The following is a 24,218-nucleotide window of genomic DNA, read 5'->3' as shown; positions in this document are numbered from 1 at the left end:
TTATATCGGAATCTTGTTTATTGTGAGACAGTTATTCATTTAAGTTAGAGAATAATGGTTGTTCTATTTATATAATAATATCTTTTATAGTCATGCACCTAATGAAAATGGTTTATTCTTGTTGAATCTCGATCGTAGTGATCACTAGTACGTGTCGGTGCTATACAAACGGTTTTAACCCCTTTCCGCCACGGCGTTCGGAACCGTTGCCAAGTGAGTGACTGCGAGAGGGGGGGTCCTTCCCACGCGACCCAGAAACCATCGGGGATATGCCCTCCTGGAAAAGACGCTTGGCAAAATGAGGTCGTGTGCGACTAGCGAGCGCTCAAATACGGTTATACGTACAATAGTGCTAAAAAATACAATTATACAGGCGAAATCGCTTCCGGTCATAAGTACATCCCACATAGTCCATCCAAGGAATACATTTCCTTTAGTATGTACATCCCACACAGTTAATCCAAGAAGTACCAAACGTTTGCGATGCGCACAACATCACAAACAGTCCATAATTTCGAAGCGTGTGTGATAAGGTGACTATTGCAAAAATTTAATAAGAAAGAATTGTGTGCGTTGCTGTTGTTAATCACACACATTTTTTCTTGGTTGGTTGTGTGTGCAGTGGAGATTGATCGCACACGTTGTTTCTTGGATGATCATGTGTGCAGTGGAGATTGATCTCACACGTAGCGGATCCTAGAAACGTGTATAATCTCCATGTCTATCGCAAACATTTCGCTTTCGCCAACCGTGTATAGTGTAATCCCTAATTAATCCCTTATTAATCCCTAATTAATCCCTAATCTAAAAATCATATGTTTTGAATTTGATAGTAGGCAATCACTTATTTCCTATCCAACCATGTTTATTACAAATATAGGTTCACCCATGAATGCATAATTTGATGCACAGGTACATATACTGAAGAACTACAGAAGCACCAAGTAAAGAATGATGTACCACATTTGTACTAAAGACTATAAAGAGAGAGGCGAAAGACATTCTGGTTGCTGGAGAAGGTGAAGCGGAATGCCCAAATTGTGCCCTCCTCCATGCGCAATGCGTGCACGACTCTAGGCCAACCCCTTGTGATGGCTGCCCATCCATCCTTCACTGTCTTCACTACGACTTCTCGATGCTCATTTTAGTCTGGATGAAATAATTTAACCTTCATTGCATGTCCACCAATCATGTACTTTGCGAGGTAATCTTGAGTGAACTGCTTCGGGAACCACTGTGAACGAAAAAGATTCAGACATTGTTGTCTAACAACTCATTATGGGCAGTAAAAAGAGAAGGCTGCAGAGTTTGTAGTTACCATCCTAAAGCTCACTGTTGTGTTGGATAGAGCATAAACAAATAATTTGCTTGCCACCATTCGTATCTTTTTGCTAATAGTCCTTATTAGTTTCCTCACTTGATGCTTGTTCATGAATATCTCATTGCCCCATATGCAAAAACGGTCGATGCGTGGATCCTTGCCAAGGGCATATGTACCTACAAGAAACAAAGCAATATTAGAAGCTAACAAGTGTCCAGGCCTGGATCTATATGCACTACATTATGGAACGACAGGGGGAGTACAAGCCGAGGGATGAAGCTAACCTTGGCGGAAAATGTTGGCCACTCCCGTTGTTGTCCTGCATAAGTAGTGGAATGGCATGATAAGTACATCAACCTTAACATCAAACAAATATAGCAAAGGTAAACAACATCATCTCCAAATGAAAGCTTGAATGTGTTGGTTTCAGCATGCTGTTAAAGCATATATAAAATGGAAGGCAATGTTACCGACAACAGGCATAACAGCCGTCAAATATTGCAATTCAAACTGGTATTATTGAAAATGAATAGAACATAGGTAATGGTTAAATATCACACTGGATAAATGTGTAAAACTGAAATAAAGGGCATGTGTTAACTACACCAAGCATAACTGGAACCAAATATAGCCATTCTAATTGGTATTGATGCAGTCGAGCGGCACAGTTCCGACTTGCACATAATGAACAACACATTGTGAATGACTGAAATAAACAAGGCATAAATGATCAGTATAACAACCAAATATAGCCATTGAAAACTGGACAGAGTCTCACTGCAACCAACCTAACAAGCAAATACAGATAAACATGGCATGTGCTTGAAAACTGGACAAATGCTCACCGCAACCAACCTAACAAGCAAATATAGATAAACAAGGCATCTTCTTGAAAACTGGAATAATGCTAAAAAAGCAACCTAACAACCAAATACAGATAAACGAGGCATCTGCTTGATAACTGGACAAATGCTCACTGCAACCAAACTAAGAACCAAATACATATAAACAAGGCATCGGCTCGATAACTGGAAAAATGCTCACTGTAACCAACCTAACAACCAAACACAGATAAACAAGGCATCTACTCACTATAAACAACCACCATTCATGAAACTGAAGTGGACAATTCATACTTAAACATTACATAGCCCTATTGAACAATACATTTTTGCATAACTAAAATAATTAAACACGGCACAGTTATAGCACCGCACGACAAATGCTACTACAACAAAGGGTACGGGTTGGCAAGCTAGAAAAGGTAAGATTTGCGGATTGGATGTTGCCTCACATTTCATGGTTGGGATCCTTCCAGTTGGAAGAGCACAGACCCATGGTGCGCTCTCTGATGTCACAGATGGGTTGTTTCACCTTGGAAGAACCTTTGTGGGTGCCCTCCTCATGGTCGTGGTCGTGGTCGATGAGATCTGACTTGGCAATTGAGGATCCCAAGCCGTCGTCGTAGAACGTCTCCTTCAGAAATGACAAAATGGGCTCGATGGCATATAAGGATCGCAAATCCTTGACCGCTTGGCGGAGGAGATCAGCGGCAGGGCCATCGAAGAGATCGACGGCAGTTGAACTAGAGGGGTTGGGGATGGACCACGTAACCTGTGACATGGCCCGCGTGAAGCTGTCGCTGTCGACGAGCTTGATGTCATAGCCAGCTTTCCCGAGATACAGTAATACGCAAGCCCGCTGACATGAAGCCTCGGCATGGCAATGTAGTCAACATCTTCGCCGGCTTCCACGGCGTCGTGTTGCTCCGGGATCAACAGGTCGGGGTGAACGGCGGCCACCTCGCCAACGTCCACCGGAGAGGCCATGATAAACCTCTTCTTGGCCGAACGCTCGTCGGGCTCCCCGGGATACGTGGTCGATCTTAGGCAGCGACATTCTGGAGCAGGGATGTGGATCTGGCAGGGAGGGACACCGCATGCCTCATCTAAAAACTCAGGGGAGTGGGGCGACGGTATGTGAATCGGTGGGTAACCTGAACTTTATTATCTAAGCTAGGAGGAACGGGCAGACCGGCATGGGTTGGCGACGGCGCCGGCAGCGATCGCGAGCTAGGGTTCGAGGGGGTGGGGGACTGTGGAGGGGGTGGTGTTTGAGGATACGCTGCGGCTACTGAAAATTTTAGTAATGGTGGGTGGAGATGGCGGCGGACGAGGGAGGGCGACGGTTCAAATGCCTCGGCTACTGCAATTTTACTATAAGGTCGGTGCTGGAGGAGTGTGGGCGACGGTTGAAGTACGGCGGCTACTAAAATTTGGGTAAAGGAATTGATGTGGGGTGGGAGTGCCCAAGATCGCGCACGGTCCAATAAGAATATGCATGTATGATAATAAGGAAAAGTGTCGGAACCGCTGATTTTTGCAACGCTCAAGGCGGGTAGTTTGTTTTTATATTTCTAGCTAGCTGGTCTATCGCACACGATTCGTCCTCATTTCGAAATAAACTTACCCACTTTTAGCTTGCGCTGTCGTGGTGATTTTACAACGCACTTGCATCGCACATAGTTAAGCCAATACCTCCACCATTTGCTCGCGCTTGTGCAATCGTGGTGATTTTACAGCGCACTTGCATCGCACACGGTTAAGCCAGTACCTCCACCATTTGCTCGCTCTTTGTAACATTCCAATTTTCAATTTGGATGTTATACATAGATCATTCAAATGCATATCATATTTAATTGCATTTTGGTTGTGATCCAAGAAATCTTAAGCAACTCAAGGACCCAAGGAGAGAGTTGGAGGTTTCATTTAAATTTCATATTTGAATTTATTTCAAATTTGAAATTAGGATCAATTTGATTTTCAATAATTTCTCTCCAATTATTTCCAAAAATAAAAATAAATGAGTGAAGATAAAATGACTTCTTCAAAACGGAGGAGAAATATTGGAGAAGAAATTTTGATATCAAATTATTAATTTATTTGAATTTTATTTGAATTAGAGAAAAAAATGCAATATTAGGTAGGGATGGTGAAAATTGTTTCTCGAATTAGGTAGGGATGGTGAAAATTGTTTCTCGAATTTTTAGGTTTTTATTTTCATTTTATTAGGATTTTCTTCGCGGAAACCGTTTAAAAAAACTTCCTGGGCCGGCCCCGCCGCAGCCGGGCCACGGCCCAGCAAGCCGCCACTGCCTTCCTCGCGCGCCGCCGGACTCCGGAGGGAGTCCTAGCTCGACCCGCGCCGCCGACCCCCTTGCCCAAGTCGGACCCCCCGGGGCCCCTTTATATTCACCCGGAACCTGACCCCCTCCTCTCCATAACCACCACCGCCACCTCCGTAGCCCACCGCCGAGCCAAGCAGCCGCCGCCAACTGCTGCTGCTGCTACCGCCCGCCGCCGCGGAGCCCGCCGCCGATGTCGTTGCCCTGCCATAGTTGCCCCTCGCCCGCTGGATCTCGCCGCCGTTGACCGATCCGCCGCCGCCCCCGAACTGGTAAAAAACTGACGGTTTTCTCCGGTTCTTTCAGTTTTTTCCGGTTAGATCGGTTTTTATCTTTATTTTAGTTTAGTTAGCGAACGTTCACCCGTTAGTTTATTTTAACGAACGAATTCATTCGTTATGTTCTGTTAGCGAACGTTTGTTCGATAGAATTTTTCTTTTTAGTTTTATTTTCGGCCAGGGACCTATCCGCAAATAAGTTTTATCGTGATTTAGCCCCTAATCTTAAAACTAGCGTAACTTTTTGCTCGTTTATCCAAATTAGGTGAAACCAACTCCTAAATCTTCATAAAAATCTCTTCTTTCGAGTAAACCAACTTGAACATGATTTTCACAATTTAAAATTTGAGTTTAGTTCAGATTAGTATTCGATCTTGTTTCGTTTGTATCTTGAGTTTTGTAACTCCGTTTGAGTTGATTCTTTCTGCAAATCATAGCTAATCACATGTACCTACTGTTAAGATCTAATCCACATGAAAATAATGCTATTATGTTTTGTTTTCTGTTTAGTTTAGTCATTTGCTTGTTTCGAGTTTTATTTGGTTCTTTTCTCGATTTCTCTTTGTTTCGTTTGAGTGATTGCTTATGTATGCTACTGTTTGTCTACGCTAGATTATCCGGAGTGGGAATCTTGTTACTACGAATATCTAGAGTTTTCCGATCGTCAGCAAGGCAAGTTACACTTTGACCATACTTTTCTATACCCAGTTTTTATTATGCATTAGTTCTGCCCCTCAAATATTTGCATGAGTAGGATTGGGAACATGTGGTTTGGTTGTAGTACTTAAGGTAGGAACCTAATACCTTTTTATCACCCCGGTAATATACATTATGCTCCATTATTGCTTAGCCATGCTCGTAGACTGGGATTGGATCGTGATACACATGGAAGTTGTGAGAGTTATTAATTTTTGGATAACATTAAGGTGGCAACTTTAATACGCATCTGGGTGGATTGGTTGGGGCACCTGGAGAATCCAGTGTTTGTCCATTGGGAAATCCCGGAGTACCCGTGTGATTTTTCCTCGGTTCTCCACCCAGGCTCAAAGGGATCATATGATATTTGATGCCTAGAAACTTCCGTGTGCAGCCACAAGCCATTATGGGCTCTGGCATAGTTGAGTAAGTTGTATGAGCTCTCGAAGAGGTGGACTAGGAGATGTAGGGGAAAGTAGGTGTACCGGTCTGCCTGGAGTAGAGAGTTAATGCTTCAGAAAGACTATGTCTCGATCGTCTGATCATGGATGCGGTCGAGTCTTGTGGGGAAAAGTGTGCAACCTCTGCAAAGTGTATAAACTAATAATGGTTAGCCGTGTCCCCGGTTATGGACATCTTGAGTATCTGGAATTGGATATTATTGTTGATCTCATCACTCTTTAATTAATTGAATTGGGTTTATGATGATATTTGTTTAATTGGGATTTGAGTTGGAGGAACCTTCTCAAATATTGGTACAACTTGGGAGTAGTAAATAAATTTATTCCTTTGTTGTAGGGAAAAACTAGCTTTATGCAAAATCTTAAACTTAGAGCCTCCACCAGCCAAATATTGCATGTAGATATAGTTCTTGCATTCATTTCTTTACAGTGTAACTCTGCAAGCATATTCAATGTGCTGACCTACACGACTGCAATGTCTCATGTTGCAAACTTCTCAAATGACGTATAAGGTGTGATAGGTCATTGTCGTGCACTTAGTTATGCCGTTGGAGTTGATGGACTCATTTACCTTCGAAGCTTCCGCAGTTATTTAGTTTAGGCCTTCAGCCATTTTAATTGTGTAACAAATACTCTTTATGAGGACCTCGATGTAATAAGTGTGTGACTGAACTTTGTTATAATTACTCGAGTACTATGTGTGTCAGCATACCGATCCAGGGATGACACTTAAGCACAGAGACTTCGGTCCATTGGGATCGTAGTGGCTACAAGATGGTATCAGAGCACACGCTGACTGTAGGACGCGACCACTAGGAAAAGCCACAGGATTACTCTTCTCTGCTCATTTCTAATTCTCCTCTATTTCTACTCTATAGATGACGGACCCCAGGAACAAGTTCACTCAGCCGGATGACGACACCCCTTTCGGGCGACACTTGAAGTAAGTCACTAAGTACTTGAACATTGGACTACCAAGCTTCACTGGGACTTTCTCTGCAACTTTACCGGATGAGGGGTGCTGGAAGATCAAAGTTTGGGTACCTGGGAGGACGATTGCGCCAACAACAAAGCCTATTGATTTCTACCTAGATGCACCAAGTTGGAGTTTGGGAAAGAGCAAGGCAGCCCACATCACTTTTGGACACATATGTGAAGTGTATCACAAGGAGCTTGAAAACACCGTCTATCAAATATGTGGACGTCGAGACGAGGAATGGGAGATGATTCGTACCAGGAAGGATGGATCAATTGCAGCATACATTCAGGAGATGGGTGATCACATTCGCCGATACGAGAATCAGCTGTGCTTCAACATGAAGAAGATCAAGAAGCTGATGAAGAAGAATATCTAGCTAGAAGAGGAACTCAAGTCAACACGCGATGGATATGAGGAAGAAATTGATGTACTACTGGAGAAGCATGAAGATTTGAAGAGGAAGCTAGGACTACCCGTGGAGAACCATAAGCGAGAACCTGAAAAGGAGATCCGTTCGGAGGACTACATCATCTTGGACGACATCGACACGGACAGTGATGCAAATGATGACAGTGATGACGACTACGTAGACGAAGTTGGAGCGGATATCATGGAGTCTTCCACCGATCAAAATTTCTAGACGACCACCATGTTACCAATAGTATTCTTCCAAGTAGTTAGCATCGATCTATTTGTAATCGTAGTTTAGACTGTTGTGTGAACCTTGTTTGATATTGAATGAAGTGAATTGATTGTATTTGCCTCATGTGCATATGGGTAGTTAATCTCTCTTAGACCTTATTCTATTCTGTTTTCTCACCCCCCCTTCTAACCCATCAGATGCCTCCGAGACGCGACACTGGATTCGTGTTCCCACCGGAGCTCACCCAGTTGATCCAGTAGCAGAATGCCTTGATGCAGATGCTAGTTCAGAACCAGAGCCAAGGCATCAACAACAACAACAACCCACCGCCACCACCCCCTGTTGACAACCTAGCCCATTTTCTAAGGTTGAATCTGCCGATGTTCTCTAGCAGCACCGAGCCGATAGTTGCAGATGATTGGCTCCGCAAGCTTGGAAGAGAGCTGACTACTGCAGGATGCACAGATGAGGAGAGAGTGCGCTTTGCCGCACATCAGCTTGATGGACCTGCAGCATCTTGGTGGGAGAACTTCACCACCACTTACCCCATTGATACAGTTACATGGGATCAGTTTCAGCAGGCTTCCGCACCGCCCATGTTTCAGCAGGAGCTATGAGCATGAAGAAGCGCGAGTTTCGCAACTTGCGCCAAGGGAGTCATACAGTGGGACAGTATGTGGACGAGTTCAGCAAGTTAGCCCGTTATGCCCCAGATGATGTGGCCACAGATGCCGTGAAGCAAGAGAAGTTTCTTGAGGGACTAAATGATGATCTGAGTATGCAGTTGATGGTGGCAACTTTCAACAACTACTAGTAGTTGGTAGACAGGGCCCTCATGATAGAAGGCAAGCAGCAACAGATTGATAACCGCAAGAGGAAGTATGGATAGGGGAGGTACACTTCTGGAGCTCAACAGAAGCCCTGTTATTCCTCGTACTCGGGAGGACATACTCACAACCATGGAGGCCATAACCATGGAGGACATACGAATAATGGAGGAAGTTCGCAAAACCATAGTGGCCCCAAGAATGGCAATGGGAATGGAGGAAGCAACAGTCAGAACCGTTCCAACCCTGCAACACCAGCCAAGAGGGATCTGAGTCACATTACCTGTTTGAAGTGCAGGAAGACTGGACATTACGCCACTGAATGTCCTGACGCCATGAATGGAAATGGCAATGGAAGTTCTGCAAAGAAGCCCAACCCCTTCACCAAAGGTCAGGTGAACCACGTTAGTGTGGAGGAGATTGAGGAGCAGCCCAACGCAGTTGTCGGTAAGTTTTTGATTAATGCATTTACAGCACTTGTTCTTTTCGATACTGGTGCATCTCATTCATGCATATCAACGGGATTTCTGGATAAGTATAAGTTGCCAACAGTAGCCCTTAAGTCACCTATGTTAGTAAGTTCCTGATACATCTCCAACGTATCTATAATTTTTGATTGTTCCATGCTATTATATTATCCATCCTGGATGTTTTATATGCATTTATATGCTATTTTATATGATTTTTGGGACTAACCTATTAACCTAGGGCCCAATGCTAGTTTCTGTTTTTCCTTGTTTTTGAGTTTTACAGAAAAGGAATACCAAACGGAGTCCAATTGACCTACCAATTTTTGTGGATTTTTTATGGACCAAAAGAAGCCCCCGAAGTAAAAGAGTTGGGCCAGAAGAGTCCCGAGCCATCCACGAGGGTGGAGGGCGCGCCCTACCCCCCTGGGCGTGCCCCCCTACCTCGTGGATGACTCGGAGACCCCCCTGACGTGAGACCGACATAAAAAAATCCTATAAATACAGAAACCCCCCGACAAGCCACTGTAGCCACCAAAAACCTCTCGGGAGCCCGTTCCGGCACCCTGCCGGAGGGGGAATCTATCGCCGGTGGCCGTCTTCATCATCCCGTGTTGGTGTACAAAAGTAGGGGCCCTCTTTGTACCCCTTTACTTGTGCACGGGCAATCAGAGCCGCACCTGTGGCCATGCTTAGCGGGGCGGAGGAAGGAAGCAAAAGTACAGGACTACCGAAGCGGCGCTCAAACCAGGGGCGCAAAAGGTAAAGCGACAAGATGGGCTTCCCCCGGCAAGACCCTTGCCGGGGCGGCCTACGCAGCCCCGACAAGAGCCTTGTCGGGGCAACCTACCCAATGCCAGCAAGGCCACCACCCTTGAGCCTGAGAGTTCCGACACCATCGACAACATTGGAACCAAAGCTCGGGAGGGGGCCTGCATAGTGGCATGCAGATCTTTGTGAAGACAAAGGGCCTGCGAGGCCCAGATAGAACCAGAAGACAAAACAACAGCAAGGATCCTTGCCGAGGATGCCCACAAGGCCCCGGCAAGGCTCCTGCCGAAGATACCCACGAGGCCCCGGCAAGTCTCTTGCCGAGGGCGCTCGCAAGGCCCCGACAAGACCCTTGCCGGGAATATTAGCAAGACCGCGGCAAGGCTTTGCCACCCCGTCGCCGACCCAGCTTAGCGACCGACCCACAACTAAGCGAGTACCCATGTGGCAGTATGTGGCTCCTAAGCTAACCAGTCAAGCACCTGCGTGGTGGCATGCAGATCTTCGTGAAGACCCTGCCACCTCATCAGCTCAGTAGCCTGCCAGCTTACATGGTGCTGCACGCCTCGTTGGCTTGGACGCGTGTCGAAGCAAGGCGAAGCAGCGATAGATGGGACAGGCTTCGTGCCATCCCCGATAAAGCAAGAGGACACCTAAGTAGCGCATTTAATGCGTTTTGTCCTGTGATGTCAGGCGATAAGCTTGTACACTGTACACACTTTCCACCTCCTGTGTGCCACTGTGGCGTCCCCTTTGAACTATAAAAGGAGGCCCGGGGCATACCGAGGAAGGATTCAGATCTTTTGGACTACGCACACGCCGTAGCTGGTTCAAGAACTCAAGAACACTCAAATATACACCAAAGCAGGACTAGGGTATTACGCATCCTCGCAGCCCGAACCTGGGTAAACGATCTTTGTGCTGGTTCCTAGACCCGCTCTTTCCACAACCTCGTGCCCGCCGACCGTAGTAGGTGTTCCAGTGATCCCATAGGTGTCGTTTTCCACCGACATCTCTGGCGCGCCAGGCAGGGGGCGAAGCTGTGAAAATCCGGTCTAGCAGTTAGTTTAGCAGTTCTTCCTCGCCATGGCTCCCAAGAAGAAGACGACGACGGCAATCGGTTCATCCGGAGCCAGACGGCCCGTGCCAGTGCGGGCAAGTGGCGGGGCGGTCACGGACGGAAGCCGAGGCGCGGCCCGCGAACACCCACAGTGCTCTGGCAGTCAAAGCCTGGCGAGCGGCGTCGTTCATGTGCAAGACGACGGGCCGCACGCCACCAAATCCAAAGACGGAGCTGGGCCCCCCGCAGGCGGCGCGGGGCCCTCCTAGGGTGGCGTCGTGCCACCTACCGGTGGCGCGGTGACCTCCAAGACACCTACACCGGCGCCCATGATGCGCTCTTCTCGAGTTGTGCGCGATGAGCAGCGTCACCACACTGGTGACCCTGGGCGTCGCCGAGGGAAGAGTCCTGCGCATCATTCACGGGACGAAGGAGGCCAGCATGCATGCTGAAATGCTGGCGAAAATGGCGTACAGCCGCGTGGCCGTGATAGAGCTCCTTCTATCGTGGTTAGAAGTCGGAGCGCATCATGGTCCACACAGCTTTCGCCGCCGCCCACGGCAGCAGAAGCTTTGGCGCGCGCGCAACTGCTCCTCCACTTTCCTCCTGTTGCGGAAAAGCTCGACGCGTGGAGAGCCACCATCCGGAGCCTCATCGGCGTCGCCAAAAAAGATGAGCCGCGACCAGCGGGGCCCTTAGGTCGACGCTCCGTTGAGCCACCGCATGCCAGTGGTGGAAGGGCCGGAGGTGATGCAGCCACGGCGCACTCTCCTCCCCCACGCCAGTTACCACGGGTGTCGGTCCGTCGTGATGACGCTTGTGATAACATTTCCATAGCGTCGTCCGACCCAAGGATCCACCGCGATCAGCGCCAAGTTCTTCGGGAGTGATCCCTTGAAGACGCTCGAACCACCATCGAACGTCGGCGTGAAGCGCGCCACCAGTCAGATAGGCGGGCAGGGCCCACTATGGACCACCCAGCACTGGGAGGCTATGGTGGCCTACCCTATGAGGTGGGTTGCCCAGCCTTTACCCGTGAGCTGCGGCAGTTCCAGTGGCCCTCCCACCGCATGTTCAAGCTCGACGTTGGCGAGAAGTACAACGACAAGACTCGCCCGTCAGAGTTCCTCAGCATCTACACCATTGCGATGCAAGCTGCTGGAGCCCGCGACGACAAGGTGCTTGCCAATTACTTCCGTTGGCACTTAAGCCCAATGTCATGTCATGGTTGATGCACTTGCCGGCGGATTCCATTTCTTCTTGGTCGGATTTGTGTCATGAGTTCGTTGGCGCCTTCACTGGGGGCCATCAAGCTCATGGCCAGGCAAGCAATTTGCATATCATCCCCCAGAAGGAAGGTGAAAACTTGCGCAAGTACATACAGAGGTTCAGCTAGGTGTAGTACAACATCCCAGATGTTCATCCCGCCGCCGTGATCAGCGCATTCCATCAGAATGTGCGCAACCGCAAGATGCGTGAAGAGCTGGCGATGAACAAGGTCAAAGATGTGGCCGAACTTTATGTTCTGGCCGATAGGTGCGCTCGAGCTGAAGAGGGGAGGAAGTACCCCGGCGAGGACGCTGGTGCGGAAACCGACTCCACAGCCAAAGACACGGTCGCCCCGACGAAGAAGGGCCGGCGCCGCAACAGAAAGCGCAAGGGCAAGGTTGTGCTTGCCGTCGAGGGATCCGACGACACTGGTGCTGCCAAGAAGGCCAAGGCAAGCAACCCCGGCAAGGAAATTGCCGGGTGCGCCGCTTGCCGGGCCTTGGCGGCTACCGACAAGCTAGGAAGCTCCGACAAGCTGTACTGCAAGATCCACCACACCAAGGGCCACGACCTCCAGAACAGCCGACAAGTTGATCTGCTTGCTAAGAAGCAAAAAGCTGAGTATGAGAGGCGGGACAAGGAGAAGGGTCAGGATGGTGCCGAAGGATCTGGCAAGAAGCATGGCGGCCAAGGAGGCCGCTGCGGCAAGGATAACCAGCAAGAGAGGCCCGCCCGGGGCCACGACAAGAAGCAGGAAGACGATGATCATGACAAGGACAATGAGTCCGGCGAGCCTGAGTTTCAAAAAGCTACGGAGGCCATGTGCGTCGACGGTGTCGCCTCGCTGCACACTTCTCACCGCCAGCTCAAGCGGTGGGCGCGTGAGATCGCAGCGGCGGAGCCATCATTCGACGCTCAGAAGCCACTGAAGTGGTCCGGCATGCCTATCATTTTTGACACCGAAGACCACCCTGACCGCACAACTGCGGTCGGGTGTCTGTCATTGTTGGTTTCACCAACAATACGCAACCTCAAGGTGACGAAGATGCTAGTTGACGGCGGGGCCGGTCTGAACTTGATCTCGCCTGTTGTGATCAAAAGGCTGCAGATTCCTGATGGAGACCCCGAAGAGACGGGCACGTTTCAAGGGGTCAACCGGGGAAGGAGTTAGCCAAAGGGTAAGGTCACGCTGCCCGTGACGTTTGGAGGCGAGTTGAACTACAGGACGGAGAGGATTTTCTTCGATGTAGCCGACATCCCCTTGCCCTACAACGGGATCCTCGGCCGCCCGGCACTAGCCAAGTTCATGGCGGCATCACACTACGCCTATAAGATGCTGAAGATGCCTGGGCCGATGACCATCATCACCGTCCCCTCTGACAAGAAGGATGCGTTGATCTGCGCTGACCAACTCTACCGGGAAGAAGTTGCAGCGACTACCACCAAGGCACTTGTTCCTGCCGCCGAAGCCCCGGGAGGGAAGAAGACCGGCGAGACCTCTTGCACCCACGCCGGCAAGCGCACCTCTTCGGAGTGCTATACTCCCGTCAAGGACGTGCCAGAGAGCTCCACCGGCAAGAGCAAGAAATCCAGAGCTGCACCACCAGAGACCAAGAAGGTGTCCGTTAAAGAGGATGGCACGGGAGGGGCTTTCACCATAAGCTCCACCATCGATAGCAAATAGGAAGGCGCGCTCGTCACTTTCCTGCGGGCGAATGTCGATGTGTTTGCATGGCAAGCTCCGACATCCCCGGCGTTCCCAGGGAGGTGATTGAGCACCATCTTGTTGTCTGCCCTCATGCGTGACCCGTCAAGCAGAAGGTCAGGAAGCAAGCTTTGGAAAGGCAGGAGTTCATCAGAGAAGAGATCAGGAAGCTGGAAGCGGCAGGCTTGGTGAGAGGAGTAATCCATCCGACATGGTTGGCCAATCCGGTGGTGGTGCGCAAGGCAAATGGGAAGTGGAGGCTGTGTATTGATTACACAGATATCAATAAGGCCTATCCAAAAGACCCTTTCCCGTTGCCACGCATGGACCAAATTGTTGACTCCACGGCCGAGTGTGACTTGTTATCATTCCTCGACGCCTACTCAGGATACCACCAGATTTTCATGACGAGAGAAGATGAAGAGAAGACAGCATTCATCATCCCGTGTGGTACGTATTGGTTTTTACGGATGCCTTTCGGGTTGAAGAGTGCTGGCTCAACGTTTGCAAGGGCAGTCCAAATTGATTTTGAGCCCCAGCTACATAGAAATATGGAAGCTTATATGGATGACATAGTGGTCAAAACCAAGGACAAGGCAACACTTGTACAAGATTTGGAAGAAACGTTTGCAAATTTGCGCAAGATCAACCTCAAGCTGAACCCTGAGAAGTGTGTCTTCGGAGTTCCGTCCAGCAAACTTCTCTGGTTCTTTGTGTCACAGCGTGGGATCGAGGCGAATCCCGACAAGATCAAGGCTATTGAGCAGATTGAGGCGCCTAGGCGGATAGAGGATGTGCGTTGGCTCACTGGCTGCGTTGCCGCCATGAGCAGATTCATCTCCAAGTCTGCTGAGCGTGCCCTTCCCTTTTTCAAAATCTTGAAAAAGGCAGGCCCAATGGAGTGGACCCCAGAGGCCGAAGCAGCGCTGCAGGATTTGAAGAAATACCTCTCCTCCATGCCCATACTGGTTGCGCCTAATCCACAAGAGCCGCCGCTGCTGTATCTAGCGGCAATGAATCAAGTGGTCAGCGCCGCGCTAGTGGCGCAGAGGGAGGTCGACGAAGGGGCAGTGGCAACGGCAGGACTGGCGGATGGCGAGCCAGAGCTCCCCCGGCAGGGCCTGGTATCGGCAAGGCGAGGCCCTCGGCAGGGTCTGACGCCGGCGGGACAGGGCATGCACAACCAAATGAAGTGGTGCAGAAGAAGAAGATGATGCAGCACCCGGTTTACTTTGTCAGCTCCCTCTTGCAGGGGGCTAGGTCAAGGTACTCCGGTGTGCAGAAATTGCTCTTCGGCCTCCTTATGGCCTTGAGGAAGCTGCGTCATTACTTCCAAGCGCACGAGATCACCTCGTCACCCGCCTCCCGTTGCAACGGATACTGTATAACCCAGATGCAACCGGGAGGATTGTGGAATGGGCCTTGGAGCTGTCGAGCTTTGGTTTGAAGTTTGAAAGTACTTTGACGATCCAGAGTAGAGTCTTGGCGGAGTTCATTACAGAGTGGACCTTGACGCTTGACGAAGAGATCCAGGAGACCTTGATACGTCTCCAACGTATCTATAATTTTTGATTGTTCCATGCTATTATATTACCCGTTTTGGATGTTTATGGGCTTTACTTTACACTTTTATATCATTTTTGGGACTAACCTACTAACCGGAGGCCCAGCCCGAATTGTTGTTTTTTTGCCTATTTCAGTGTTTCGAAGAAAAGGAATATCAAACGGAGTCCAAACGGTATGAAACCTTCGGGAGCGATTTTTTTGGAACAAATGTGATCCAGAGGACTTGGAGTGGAAGTCAAGAAACAACGGAGGCGGCCACGAGGGTGCCCTGCGCGCCCCCTACAGGTGGGCGCGCCCCCCACCCTCGTGGGCCCCTCGAGCATCCACCGACCTACTTCTTCCTCCTACATATACCCATGTACCCCTAAAACATCAGAAGCGACCACGAAAAACTATTTCCACCGCCGTAACCTTCTGTATCCGTGAGTTCCCATCTTGGAGCCTTCGCCGGCGCTCCGCCGGAGGGGGAATCGACCATGGAGGGCCTCTACCTCATCTCCAAGGCCTCTCCGATGAGTTGTGAGTAGTTTACCACAGACCTTCGGGTCCATAGTTATTAGCTAGATGGCTTCTTCTCTCTCTTTGAATCTCAATACAAAGTTCTCCTCGATCTTCTTGGAGATCTATTCGATGTGACTCTTGCGGTGTGTTTGTCGAGATCCGATGAATTGTGGGTTTATGATCAAGTTTATCTATGAGAAATATTTGAATCTCCTCTGAATTATTTTATGTGTGATTAAGTTATCCTTGCAAGTCTCTTCGAATTATCAGTTTGGTTTGGCCTACTAGATTGATCTTTCTTGCAATGGGAGAAGTGCTTAGCTTTGGGTTCAATCTTGCGGTGTCCTTTCCAGTGACAGCAGGGGCAGCAAGGCACGTATTGTATTGTTGCCATCGAGGATAAAAAGATGGGGTTTATATCATATTGCATGAGTTTATCCCTCTACATCATGTCATCTTTCTTAATGCGTTACTCTGTTCTTTATGAACTTAATACTCTAGATGCATGCTGGATAGCGGTCGATGTGTGGAGTAATTGTAGTAGATGCAGGAGGAGTCGGTCTACTTGTCACGGATGTGATGCCTATATACATGATCATGCCTAGATAATCTCATAATTATTCGCTTTTCTATCAATTGCTCGACAGTAATTTGTTCACCCACCGTAATACTTATGCTATCTTGAGAGAAGCCACTAGTGAAACCTATGGCCCCCGGGTCTATCTCTTATCATATAAGCTTTCAATCTACTTTTATTTGCATCTTTACTTTTCCAATCTATATTATAAAATACCAAAAATATATTTATCTTATCATATTATCTCTATCAGATCTCACTTTCGCAAGTGGCCTTGAAGGGATTGACAACCCCTTTATTGCGTTGGTTGCGAGTTCTTGTTTGTTTGTGTAGGTGCGTGGGACTTTTGAGGAGCCTCCTACTGGATTGATACCTTGGTTCTCAAAAACTGAGGGAAATACTTACGCTACTATTGCTGCATCACCCTTTCCTCTTCAAGGAAAACCAACGCAAGCTCAAGACGTAGCAAGAAGGATTTCTGGCGCCGTTGCCGGGGAGGTCTTCGCTCAAGTCAAGACATACCAAGTACCCATCACAAACTCATCTCCCTCGCACTTACATTATTTGCCATTTGCCTCTCGTTTTCCTCTCCCCCACTTCACCCTTGCCGTTTTATTCGCCCTCTCTTTCCCAATCTCCTCTCTCTTTCGCTTGCCTTTTTGTTTGCTTGTGTGTTGGATTGCTTGTCGCGATGGCGCAAGATAATACCAAATTGTGTGACTTTTCCAATACCAATAATAATGATTTCCTTAGTACTCCGATTGCTCCTCTTAATGATGTTGAGTCTTGTGAAATCAATGCTGCTTTGCTGAATCTTGTTATGAAAGATCAATTCTCCGGCCTTCCTAGTGAAGATGCCGCTACCCATCTAAACAACTTTGTTGATTTGTGTGAGATGCAAAAGAAGAAAGATACGGATAATGATATTGTTAAATTGAAGTTATTTCCGTTTTCACTTAGAGATCGTGCTAAAATTTGGTTTTCGTCTTTGCCTAAGAATAGTATTGATTCATGGAATAAGTGCAAAGATGCTTTTATCTCTAAGTATTTTCCTCCCGCTAAGATCATCTCTCTTAGGAACGATATTATGAATTTTAAACAACTTGATCATGAGCATGTTGCCCAATCTTGGGAAAGAATGAAATTGATGATTCGCAATTGCCCTACTCATGGTTTGAATTTATGGATGATCATACAAATTTTTATGCCGGATTGAATTTTGCTTCTAGAAATCTTTTAGATTCGGCCGCGGGAGGCACGTTTATGGAAATCACCTTAGGAGAAGCTACTAAACTCCTTGATAATATTATGGCTAATTATTCTCAATGGCACACCGAAAGATCTACTAGTAAAAAAGTGCATGCTATAGAAGAAATTAATGTTTTGAGTGGAAAGATGGATGAACTTATGAAATTGTTTGCTACTAAGAGTGCTCCTATTGATCCCAATGATATGCCTTTGTCTACTTTGATTGAGAATAATAATGAATCTATGGATGTGAATTTTGTTGGTAGGAATAATTTTGGTAACAATGCTTATAGAGGAAACTTTAATCCTAGACCGTTCCCTAGTAATTCCTCTAATAATTATGGAAATTCCTACAATAATTCTTATGGTAATTTTAATAAGATGCCTTCTAATTTTGAGAACAGTGTTAAAGAATTTATGATCTCTCAAAAGAATTTTAATGTTTTGCTTGAAGAAAAATTGCTTAAAGTTGATGATTTGGCTAGGAACGTTGATAGACTTTCGCTTGATGTTGATTCTTTGAAACTTAGATCTACTCCTCCTAAGCATGATATCAATGAGTCTCTCAAAGCTATGAGAATTTCCATTGATGAGTGCAAAGAAAGAACCGCTAGATTGCGTGCTAAGAAAGATTGCTTTGTAAAGGCGTGTTCTTCTAGTTTCCATGAAAATAATGATGAAGATCTAAAAGTTATTGATGTGTCCCCTATTAAATCTTTGTTTTGCAATATGAATCTTAATAATGATGGGACTGGAGATGAGTCAACTTTAGTTAAAAGGCGTCCCAATGATTCGGAGTTTTTAGATCTTGATGCTAAATTTGGTAAAAGTGGGATTGGAGAGGTCAAGACTTTAAATAGCATTGAACCCACTATCTTGGATTTCAAGGAATTTAATTATGATAATTGTTCTTTAGAAGATTGTATTTCCTTGTTGCAATCCGTGTTGAATTCTCCTCATGCTTATAGTCAAAATAAAGCTTTTACCAAACATATTGTTGATGCCTTGATGCAATCTTATGATGAAAAACTTAATTTGGAAGTTTCTATACCTAGAAAACTTTATGATGAGTGGGAACCTACTATAAAGATTAAAATTAAAGATCATGAGTGTTATGCTTTGTGTGATTTGGGTGCTAGTGTTTCCACGATTCCGAAAACTTTATGTGATATTCTAGGTTTCCATGATCTTGATGATTGCTCTTTAAATTTGCACCTTGCGGATTCCACCATTAAAAAGCCTATGGGAAGGATCAATGCTGTTCTTATTGTTGCAAATAGGAACTATGTGCCCGTAGATTTTACCGTTCTTGACATAGATTGCAATCTTTCTTGTCCTATTATTCTTGGTAGACCTTTCCTTAGAACGATTGGTGCGATTATTGATATGAAGGAAGGGAATATTAGATTCCAATTTCCATTAAGGAAAGGCATGGAGCACTTTCCAAGAAAGAAAGTTAAATTACCTTATGAATCTATCATGGAAGCTACTTATGAATTGAGTGCCAAAGATGGCACTACTTAGATCTATCCTCGCTTTTATGCCTAGCTAGGGGCGTTAAACGATAGCGCTAGTTGGGAGGCAACCCAATTTTATCTTTGTTTTTTTGTTTTTGCTTCTGTTTAGTAATAAATTTTGCATCTACCTTCTTTTTAGATGTGTTTTCATGTTTTAATTAGTGTTTGTGCCAAGTAGAACCTATAGGATAACCTATGGTGATAGTTAATTTGATTCTGCTGAAAAACAGAAACTTTGCGCGCACGAAAATAATTTTAGTAATTCACAGAAACGTGCTTTTGCGTTGATTCTTTTTGATGTAGATCAATAGACAAATTTCCCAGGACTTCCTATTTTTGTAGGATTTTTAGAGTTCCAGAAGTATTCGAGAGTTACAGATTGCTACAGACTGTTCTGTTTTTGACAGATTCTGTTTTTCGTGTGTTGTTTGCTTATTTTGATGCATCTATGGCTAGTATGTAGGGTATGAACCATAGAGAAGTTGGAATACAGTAGGTTTAACACCAATATAAATAAAGAATGAGTTCATTACAGTACCTTATGTGGTGGTTTTTCTTTCTTGCACTAACGGAGCTTATGAGATTTCCTGTTGAGTTTTGTGTTGTGAAGTTTTCAAGTTTTGGGTAAAGATTTGATGGACTATGGAATAAGGAGTGGCAAGAGCCTAAGCTTGGGGATGCCCATGGCACCCCAAGATATTCAAGGATAACCAAAAGCCTAAGCTTGGGGATGCCCCGGAAGGCATCCCCTCTTTCGTCTTCGTCTATCGGTAACTTTACTTGGAGCTATATTTTTATTCGCCACATGATATGTGTTTTGCTTGGAGCGTCTTGTATGATATTAGTCTTTGCTTTTTAGTTTACCACAATCATCCTTGCTGTACACACCTTTTGGGAGAAACCCACTTGATTGGAATTTATTAGAATACTCTATGTGCTTCACTTATATCTTTTGAGCTAGATAGTTTTTGCTCTAGTGCTTCACTTATATCTTTTAGAGCACGGCGGTGGCTTAATTTTGTAGAAATTGTTAATCTCTCATGCTTCACTTATATTATTTTGAGAGTCTCTTAGAACAGCATGGTATTTTCTATGGTTATAAAATTGGTCCTAGAATGATGGGCATCCAAGTTGGGTATAATAAAAACTATCATAGGAAGTGAATTGGATGCTATGATCAATTTGATACTTGATAATTGTTTTGAGATATGGAGGTAGTGATATTAGAGTCATGCTAGTTGGGTGATTATGAATTTAAAGAATGCTTGTGTTGAAGTTGGCAAGTCCCGTAGCATGCACGTATGGTAAAAGTTGTGTAACAAATTTGAAACATGAGGTGTTCTTAGATTGTGCATCCTTATGAGTGGCGGTCGGGGACGAGCGATGGTCTTTTCCTACCAATCTATCCCCCTAGGAGCATGCGCGTAGTGCTTGGTTTTTGATGACTTGTAGATTTTTGCAATAAGTATATGAGTTCTTTTTCACTAATGTTGAGTCCATGGATTATACGCACTCTCACCCTTCCATCATTGCTAGCCTCTTCGGTACCGTGCATTGCCCTTTCTCACCTTGAGAGTTGGTGCAGACTTCACCGGTGCATCCAAACCCCGTGATACGATACGCTCTATCACACATAAACCTCCTTATATCTTCCTCAAAACAGCCACCATACCTACCTATTATGGCATTTCCATAGCCATTCCGAGATATATTGCCATGCAAATTTCCACCGTTCCGTTCATCATCATGACACGCATCATCATTGTCATATTGCGTTGCATGATCATGTAGTTGACATCGTATTTGTGGCAAAGCCACCATGCATAATTTTTCATACATGTCACTCTTGATTCATTGCCCATCCCGGTACACCGCCGGAGGCATTCATATAGAGTCATATCTTGTTCTAGTTTTGAGTTGTATTTCATGAGTTGTAAGTAAATAGAAGTGTGATGATCATCATTATTAGAGAATTGTTCCCAAAAAAAAAGGCCAAAAAAAGGGGGGAAAGGAAAGGCCAAATAAAAAATAAAAAAAGGGAAGGCCAAAAAAAAGAAAGGCCCAAAAACAAAAAGAAAAAGAAAAAAGAAAAAAAAGGGGCAATGTTACTATCCTTTTCCACACTTGTGCTTCAAAGTAGCACCATGTTCTTTATATAGAAAGTCTTTTATGTTGTCACTTTCATATACTAGTGGGAATTTTTCATTATAGAACTTGGCTTGTATATTCCTACAATGGGCTTCCTCAAATGCCCTAGGTCTTCGTGAGCAAGCAAGTTGGATGCACACCCACTAGTTTCTTTTGTTGAGCTTTCATACATTTATAGCTCTAGTGTATCCGTTGCATGGCAATCCCTACTCCTCATGTTGACATCAATTGATGGGCATCTCCATAGCCCGTTGATTATCCTCGTCAATGTGAGACTTCTCCTTTTTTGTCTTCTCCACACAACCCCCATCATCATATTCTATTCCACCCATAGTGCTATGTCCATGGCTCACGCTCATGTATTGCGTGAAACTTGAAAAAGTTTGAGATTATTTAAGTACGAAACAATTGCTTGGCTTGTCATCGGGGGTGTGCAAGATGGGAGCATTTTTGTGTGACAAAAATGAAGCATAGCCTAACTATATGATTTTGTAGGGATGAACTTTCTTTAGCCATGTTATTTTGAGAAGACATGATTGCTTTGATTAGTATGCTTGAAGTATTACTATTTCTTATGTCAATATGAACTTTTATTTTGAATCATTTGGATCTGAACATTCATGCCACAATAAAGAAAATTACATTGAGAATTATGCTAGGTACCATTCCACATCAAAAATTTGTTTTTATCATTTACCTACTCGAGGACGAGTAGGAATTAAGCTTGGGGATGCTTGATACGTCTCCAACGTATCTATAATTTTTTATTGTTCCATGCTATTATATTACCCATTTTGGATGTTTATGGGCTTTACTTTACACTTTTATATCATTTTTGGGACTAACCTACTAACTGGAGGCCCAGCCCGAATTGTTGTTTTTTTGCCTATTTCAGTGTTTCGAAGAAAAGGAATATCAAACGGAGTCCAAACGGAATGAAACCATCGGGAGCGATCTTTTTGGAACAAACGTGATCCAGAGGACTTGGAGTGGAAGTCAAGAAACAAGGGAGGCGGCCACGAGGGTGCCCGGCGTGCCCCCTACAGGTGGGCACGCCCCCCACCCTCGTGGGCCCCTCGAGCGTCCTCCTACATATACCCATGTACCCTGAAAACATCAGAAGCTACCACAAAAAACTATTTCCACCGCCGTAACCTTCTGTATCCGCGAGATCCCATCTTGGAGCCTTCGCCGGCGCTCCGCCGGAGGGGAAATCGACCACGGAGGGCCTCTACATCATCTCCAAGGCCTCTTCGATGAGTTGTGAGTAGTTTACCATAGACCTTCGGGTCCATAGTTGTTAGCTAGATGGCTTCTTCTCTCTCTTTGAATCTCAATACAAAGTTCTCCTCGATCTTCTTGGAGATCTATTCGATGTAACTCTTTTTGCGGTGTGTTTGTCGAGATCCGATGAATTGTGGGTTTATGATCAAGTTTATCTATGAGAAATATTTGAATCTCCTCTGAATTCTTTTATGTGTGATTAAGTTATCTTTGCAAGTCTCTTCGAATTATCAGTTTGGTTTGGCCTACTAGATTGATCATTCTTGCAATGGGAGAAGTGCTTAGCTTTGGGTTCAATCTTGCGGTGTCCTTTCCCAGTGACAGCAGGGGCAGCAAGGCACGTATTGTATTGTTGCCATCGAGGATAAAAAGATGGGGTTTATATCATATTGCATGAGTTTATCCCTCTACATCATGTCATCTTTCTTAATGCGTTACTCTGTTCTTTATGAACTTAATACTCTAGATGCATGCTGGATAGCGGTCGATGTGTGGAGTAATAGTAGTAGATGCAGGCAGGAGTCGGTCTACTTGTCACGGACGTGATGCTTATATACATGATCATGCCTAGATAATCTCATAATTATTCGCTTTTCAATCAATTGCTCGACAGTAATTTGTTCACCCACCGTAGTACTTATGCTATCTTGAGAGAAGCCACTAGTGAAACCTATGGCCCCCGGGTCTATCTCTTATCATATAAGCTTTCAATCTACTTTTATTTGCATCTTTACTTTTCCTATCTATATTATAAAATACCAAAAATATATTTATCTTATCATATTATCTCTATCAGATGTCACTTTCGCAAGTGTCCTTGAACGAATTGACAACCCCTTTATTGCGTTGGTTGCGAGTTCTTGTTTGTTTGTGTAGGTGTGTGGGACTTCTGAGGAGCCTCCTACTGGATTAATACCTTGGTTCTCAAAAATTGAGGGAAATACTTACGCTACTATTGCTGCATCACCCATTCCTCTTCAAGGAAAACCAACGCAAGCTCAAGATGTAGCAGACCACTCTTCCCGACAAGGAAACAAGTCGCAACTGGATTATGTACTTTCACGGGGCTTTCTCGCTGCAAGGCGCCAGTGCTGGTGTGCTGCTTGTCGCACCCACCGGAGAGCACCTCAAGTATGTAATCCAGATGCACTTTCCCAGGGAGATGTCGACGAACAACACTGCTGAATATGAGGGGCTGGTTGCCGGTCTCAGGATCGCGGCAGACCTCGGGATCAAGAAGCTCATCGTCAGGGGTGATTCACAGCTTGTCGTTAGGCAAGTCAACAAGGATTATCAAATCCCGTTGATGGAGGCCTACGTAGATGAGGTGAGGAAGTTGGACGAGCGTTTTGACGATATACAGGCGGAGCATGTTCCCTGAGTGGCGAACGACATCGCCGACTACCTGTCGAAGCGCGCTGCCTTCAAACTACCTGTGGAACTAGGTACTTTTGTGCTTCGGTTAACTCAACCATCTGTTGAACCATCGACAGAGCAGAACAAGCGGAGGAAATCAGACCCCGGCAAGTACTTTCCCACCGAGCTCCCAGGAGCCACTAGAAAAGATGTTGCCGTGGACACTGGGCCTACCATTGGGCAACCGACTCCGACAGGGTGTCAAGCCCTGACCGTAGAGACAACCGCTCCCATGGCAGAGGAAATGCCTTTAGTCCTTGCTGTCGAGCCCCAGGCTCCGGCATGGGCACAACATACCGT

This window comes from Triticum aestivum, chromosome 4D (assembly GCF_018294505.1).
Source record: "Triticum aestivum cultivar Chinese Spring chromosome 4D, IWGSC CS RefSeq v2.1, whole genome shotgun sequence".
Taxonomy (NCBI): Eukaryota; Viridiplantae; Streptophyta; class Magnoliopsida; order Poales; family Poaceae; genus Triticum; species Triticum aestivum.
The sequence above is the reverse complement of the archived record's forward strand: the minus strand, read 5'-3'. Positions refer to the sequence as shown.